Here is a 6,890-nt window from a genome sequence, read left to right on the forward strand (position 1 = left end):
GGGGCCGGAGGGGGCGGGGTTTCCCTGGCATGGCCGTGATGTGGGGGAAGCGCGCGGACTGCGTGTGGGAGCCGCAGGGACACAGAATGACTGAGGCTGGGAAAGGCCTCCGAGGTCAGCGAGTTCAACCTGTGACGGAACAGCACCGTGTCAACTCTACCGTGGCACTAAGTGCCACGGCCAGTCTTTACTTAAACACCCCCAGGGACGATGACTCCACCACCTCCCTGGGAAGTCCATTCCAGTGTCTAATCACCCTTTAAGTGAAGAAATTCCTCCTAATATCCAGCCTGAACATCCTCTGTCACAGGTCGAGTCTATATCCTCATGTTCTCTCGATTGTTTTCTGGGAGGAGGCGCCAATTCCCACCTGCCTACAGCCTCCTTTCAGACAGTTGTAAAGAGCAATAAGGTCACGCCTGAGCCTCTTTTTCTCCAGGCTAAACACCCCCAGCTCCCTCAGCTGCTGCTCACAAGACTTGTGCTCCAGACCCTTCCAGCAGCTCCACTGCCTTTCCCGGGACCCTGTCCACACCTCAATGTCCTTCCCGAACTGAGGGGCCCAGAACTGCACGCAGCAGTCGACACAGTCTCCTCCCAGGGCCGAGTGGCCCGGCCACACCCCAGGGGTGCATGATCCGCTGCCGTGGGGAGGTTGGGCATGGCGGGCTCTGATCCGGAGCGCTGTGAACCTCTGCGATGTGCCACTGCCTCGACCAGCTTCAAGGTTTGGTTCAGGTTATTATAATTGACAAATGACTGTGTGGGGCAAACTCCAGTGGCAGCAAACATTTCTTGTTCCTACTCTTCTTAATAAAGGTGGGCATTTTCTGGCTTGGTTTACAGCAAGGTTCTGCTTAGGTTCTCAATTTCACCATTTCAGATGTGAGAGTAGTTCCTGACACCCAGGAACACCCTTGATGTTCTGCATGCCAAGAGTGCTTCTCACTTTTCTAGATCATAAAGAAAAGCCCTCTCCAGCAGCCCCGAGTCTTTTGGGGTTGCTTGTGGCACACAGAAAATGCCCTGGAAAGGTGAGTTAATAGAATCCTCGCAGACTGACATGTTGGCATGTGGGTGATCTGGAAAGGAGCTGGGCTCATTTTTGTCAGGGAAAAGTGCAGTAAGCAGTGCCTGTGGGCATGGCTTTGATGTAGATAATGAATAACCTTTTACAAAGGCCTCTGGTTTGAGTTTTAAAGGAAGGCCTGAGATATGCCTCTTGAGTTACATATTCCTGCCGGAAATTTGAAATCCCACATGTTTAATCTCCAGTGTAGTTATGTGGCTGAAAACAGATAAGACAACATTATACAGCGTCTGAGATAGTTCATGTGAAGCCCAAACAGCAAGTGCTTGGGTAGGAGCCTACCACTATAGCAGTACACGTATTTAAATGTGGCTGAGCTAATCAAGGTCTGGAGGCTCTAACTCCTGTTGGATTACCTGTCTGGTCTGCCTCTGGTATACACATGCTGAGTTAACCATGAATCAAACTTCATTTTGCATACACCATTGCCTCACTTGCTGTGCCATCTTCACTCATGAGTCACCATCTGCCCATAAGGCAGTCTTTCACCTCTCAAAGAGTCAAAGCAGCTTGGACTGCTTTTCTTCTAACAGTGGTCACCACTCCCACAACTCATACTTGAGGGTATGGTCGACCATTCTTCACCGCCTGTGGCATGTTAACCTGTGGCTAAGAAGTGGTAGCAGGCAGGTGAGGGACAGGAAGATTTTAACAGTGTCAGTGGTCTTTAATTAAAGTTGTACTTCTGACTAAACAATTTCTCTAGGACGAACGTTCTTGAAGAATTCCTTTGCAGAACTGTTATACCTTTCTGTCCCTCTGCTAGAGTCGTGAATTTTACTGGTAAAACTTTTCAGGAGTCTGCACTGCAAGCCAGCTCAGTGAAATAATCAATGTTAATGGAAACAACCTCATTTATAGCACAGCCTCCCCACGGAGTTGCATTGACACAACAGAGGGATGTGCCAACAGATAAGCGTAATGTTGAAGCACACCCTAAGCCTGCATCAAAAGCCCTTATTTCAACAGAAAAACAGTCCTCTCTTTCTTTGTCCATTATGTTATTACTTTTGAATGACATATCCAATCAGTGCTAGAATGTTTTCTGAAAGTTCAGAATTGAAGGACAACGCCCTATTTTGGTGAAAAATCAATCAAATGAGAATCCAAATCCAAAATGAGAAGAAGAGTAGGGGAAACACATAGTGCTCCTGGCAGCTGCTTGGCAGACCTATCAGCTGAGAACAACTCTGTAATTTTCCTGGCAGTTAATTAGCATTTCATTATAACTACCTCCATCTCAGTTCTAGTTCAAGCGTGTTGACACCCTGAATAATTTATTTCCCACAGTAGGAAAAAAAATGGAAAAAAAATTGAAGGAAGGGATCATGCAGGAATAAATCTTTGAAGGAAAGGAAATGGGTGGTATGAACCAAGAATAGCTGGAGAAGGTTGTGAAGGTCCCTGATGTACAAAGGGATGAGAGCTGAGTACATGGGGGATTTGCAGGTAGTACGCAGGTGGTGTGCAGTAATGAGCTTGGGCATACTACAGCAGCAAGGGCATGCCTTTCTAGAAATGTCAGCTCCTTGAGCTAGTCCAATTTATTCAGTATTTCAACACTTCACTGAAACATGCAGGATAGGTATAATTAAAAATTGCAGATCTAGTGGTATGTGAATCTTGTTCAATCATATAACTTGAATGATTGGAAATCCCTGAAAAGCTAACAAAAGTACATACAGTTTACCTGGAGACTGAAAAAGTGTATACAAAAAGGTGTCACTTTTGGCCAGACATGAAAAAAAAAAAGCATTTCAAGGAGGTCCTCATGAAACATATCTACCTGCAGAGTACTTTTTCTTGATAAAAGAGTCTGTCAATGTGTTTCTGGCTTCGGTGTTGTTGCTATAGGCTATTTCCCATTTTCTGCAACAGAAGTGGGATCAATGAAATACAAAATGGAGGGGAAAAATAGAGTTCATTAAAAAATGAGAAAAATCTAAAAATGGTAGAGGATGATTAGGTGGCTGTTACAGAATTACTCGATCACAGAATGGTTGAGGTTAGAAGGCACCTCTGGAGATCACCCAGTCCAACCCTCCTGCTAAAGCAGGTTCACCTAGAGCAGGCTGGACAGGATTGCATCAAGGAGGGTTTATATCTCCAGAGAAAGAGACTCCACAACCTCTGCTATGCAGCCTGTTCCCTGGGTTCTCTGTCACCTGCAGAGTAAAGTTCTTCCTCATGTTCTGTTGGAACTTCCTGTGCATCATTTTCTGCCTGTTGCCCTCATCCTACTGCTTGGCGCCACTGGGAAGTGCCTGGCTCCATCCTCTTGGCACCCTTCCTTCAGATACGGATAGACATTGATAAAATCATTTCTCAGTCTTTCCTTCTCCAGGCTAAACAGCCCCAGCCGTCTCAGCCTTTTCTCATCCGTGAGTTGCTCCAGACTCCTCATCAAATTCATAGCACTCCACTGGACCCTCTCCAGTAGTTCCTTGTCTTTCTTCAGCTGGAGACCTCAGAAATGGACACAGCACTCCAGGCATGGCATCAACCAGGGCAAACTACCTGAGGCTGCAATCAAGGGGAAAAACGTGGAAAATAGACATCTAAATAGATTTTTTAAAGTTTGACCTGGGCAGTTTGCAGGACATAAGACAGTCTGAGGTTATTGACAAGAAGGGTTGAGAGACAACCTGTGAGGATCTTCTTTTTTAACTGGAAAAAGGTTTTTATTCCTCCAACCTCCTTCACAATGTCCCTCAGCTAACACTGGATCCTTTAATCAGGTTACTGAGCAAACTGCTGTCCATGTCTGTTCTGCTCCAATGCCTCCAAGTACAGCAGCATGCATATAGGCAACTGGTCCCAGAAGATTTCAATGTATTCATGTGGCAGAAAACGGCTGGTTTATGATTCTTTAGAGCCTACTGAGGTGTCCTGTAGACAGCATGAGACTGACAGCATGAGGGAGATCGTAATCATAAATTATCAATATGAATAGAGATATTTCAGAAATACCTGTGGGGAAAATAAAAATTACTTAGGCTTCTTTCTCTCCTCCTGTTCTAGGTGTTAAAACATGGACTAGTTGATTTGTAAAATTTCTTGTTGGTTCCTTTTTCTGTTTTTACTACAGATTACACTTGTAGTAAATTATGTAGTATATTATAGATAGGTGTAAAATATATGTATAAATATATATATATTGTAATATATAAGAATAATATACTATAAACATATTAAGATTTGCCCTCTCTGTTTTACTGGGAATTTCCTGAGCTCAAACTAAATTGACTAAAAATATGTATCTTCTAATATTTTTCAAACATTAAAAAACTACATTAACAAAAACAAACAATGTAAATCAATCTGGTTTACTATTAGAAGTAAATAGGTTATTGGTGATGCCCTGTTACCTAATTATTAAATCATAAATCAGAAACTGGGAAACAAAAATTGCCATGCCACTTTTATTACTATAATAGACCCCATACTACTATGGGGTTATTTTCAAGCTCACCAAAATGCACATAGATTTGAAATTTGGAAACAACAAAAGCAAATTTTTTTAAAAATTGCACATATGCTTTCACTGTAATCTGAATTTTTGGTATATTCTAAGTTTTAAGGTGCAAACAGTTGTCTATCATAAGTTTTATTTGTTCTTCTATTCCCTAAATTGTGCCTGAAAATCGTAGTGAAAAAGCTCTCAACCATAGTCCTGAAGTGGTAATTTTTTTCAAGTGTTAAGGAAAATAGATTTAATTGTGGGACCTTTAAAATGGAAAATTAGTATTCAAAAAAGATCAAAATAAATTTATTATTTGTAACTATGATTATGGGCAAGAGTCTGTTGGAACAGTTACATTCACTCTGATTTAAACAGGAAAGTATTAATTTAGTGATCAAAGGTCATGAAGTTCTGGAAGCTTTTGCTGTATAATCCCAGCTCATTGCTGCCTCATCTGGCTTTTTAGGAAAACGCTTTTACCAACCCTGCTAAATTTAAATCCCTGCAGCAGTTTGGGATTCAGAGTGCTCAGGACAGTGGGGAGCAGGGCACATTTGTGCAGATTCAGATGCTAACCGGCTCCAGCTTCACCAGTCTCACCTGACGTCTCCTCTGTGGGTGAGCGTTCACTCCGAGTTAACGGGGATCTGTCCAATCTCCTCTTCTCAAGGGTGAGCAGTGGACTAACAGCCAACTTAACCCGGGTGAGCAGGGCTGGGTTGGAAACGGTTTGGTCCAAACAGTGACGGTGCACTCAAATGTAAGGATTTAGCTACAGTAACTGGTGTTTTAAAATGTAGCCTGCATGCATAAATTCTTTGTACATACATTTGGTTGCTTTAGGAATTATTAAACCTCAAATAAAGAGGCAGTATTACGTCTCCAGAATGCATGGTCCTGAATTTTATTCACATAACTGAATGAATGAAAGACAAGATAAGAAACCTGAATGGAACAGGGTGGAAATGTACAGTTTAGTCTTCTAGGAGTATAATTTTCAGGTAAATCATGAGAGGCAGGCATGGCTATCTAACCAGGAAAGTTAAAACTGGAAAGTGGTTTTCAAGTTTTTGTTGAATTAGTGACAAAGGAGAACAATTACCTACCTTGCAGTAGTGAAATTTTAGGGTATATAGCAGTATTTGACCTGTTCTGATACACTTGAAGGATTTATGTATCCTTTGGGTAGAAAGTGGTATCTTTGTCTTCTACACCTAATTATGAAATACATTAAAAAAAGTCAGCCAAGAAGATGTTATTTCTGGTTCCAGTACATGAAATATATGTTTGACAATTTCAAACTGAGTATGTAGAGAAACATGTAACTTATTACCGCCTCTGGGTATGAGGAGATTTATGCACTAAAAGTTTCACACAGGGTTTGCTAGACTGTTGCTATACTGTTCATGCAAAATGTGTATTTTCAATGACAGCTTCTAGCATACAGTCTTTTAAAATAGTCCTGCTTTTCATGAGTTAAATGATCACTTTTTTCTGGTATTTACATATTTGCATTTACAAAAAATTACAAGTCTATGATTTTATATGTACTTGTACCTATGAATGATTTTCAGTAAATATGAAGTGCATAAATATGCTGTCAATATATTTCAAATAAATATTTATACATATTCTGCTATTATAATTTTTCTTCAGTAAAAATTTTTATATGTTATCAAAAGTTTAAAAGTAACCAACAGCTTCTTTCTGTGTCATTTGTTGGTTCTTGTCCTGGGTTGCAGTGCATTCTATTACCATCCTCATGAGCTGTTGAAACCAGGTGGGGCAGTGTTTCCTTGCCTCCTCCCTCCAGACTATCTTCTGTTAATGAGCCCATCAACACCTTGCCTCATGACTCATCATCCCATTGTGAGATGCTCCACCCAGGAGGAGGAACCAAGCATCCCATCCTGGATATAATCTGAGATTCCAAACACCACAGACACCCTTTTCTATTGGATTCCCAGAGGACAGGAGCTACATAGCCACCACTGGAGCTTCCGAGGAACAACAGCCCCTTTCTACAGGATCACTGCTTTGACAGCACCACATCCATCGCTTCAGGAGGACTGCAGCCACCATTTTATCAGACTGCCACCACCACCCTGACTAACAGGGTGTCAGATTGTATCCTGACTCTTGTCAGTTTAACCCAGTGTTTTTTGGCTTTATTTTTTGATTTCCCTGTTAAATTGTTATTCTGACTTGTTGCCTCCCACTGGTTTGTTTTCAAATTAGTACAGTTCTTTAGAGGATGAAGATAAAAATGGCAAAGCTCAGGAACCTTTTTGCTGGAACTATGCTAAAATCCAGTTCCTTTCAATATTTCTTGGCAAA

Source organism: Corvus brachyrhynchos, unplaced genomic scaffold (assembly GCF_000691975.1).
Source record: "Corvus brachyrhynchos isolate BGI_N302 unplaced genomic scaffold, ASM69197v1 scaffold302, whole genome shotgun sequence".
NCBI classification, from domain to species: domain Eukaryota; kingdom Metazoa; phylum Chordata; class Aves; order Passeriformes; family Corvidae; genus Corvus; species Corvus brachyrhynchos.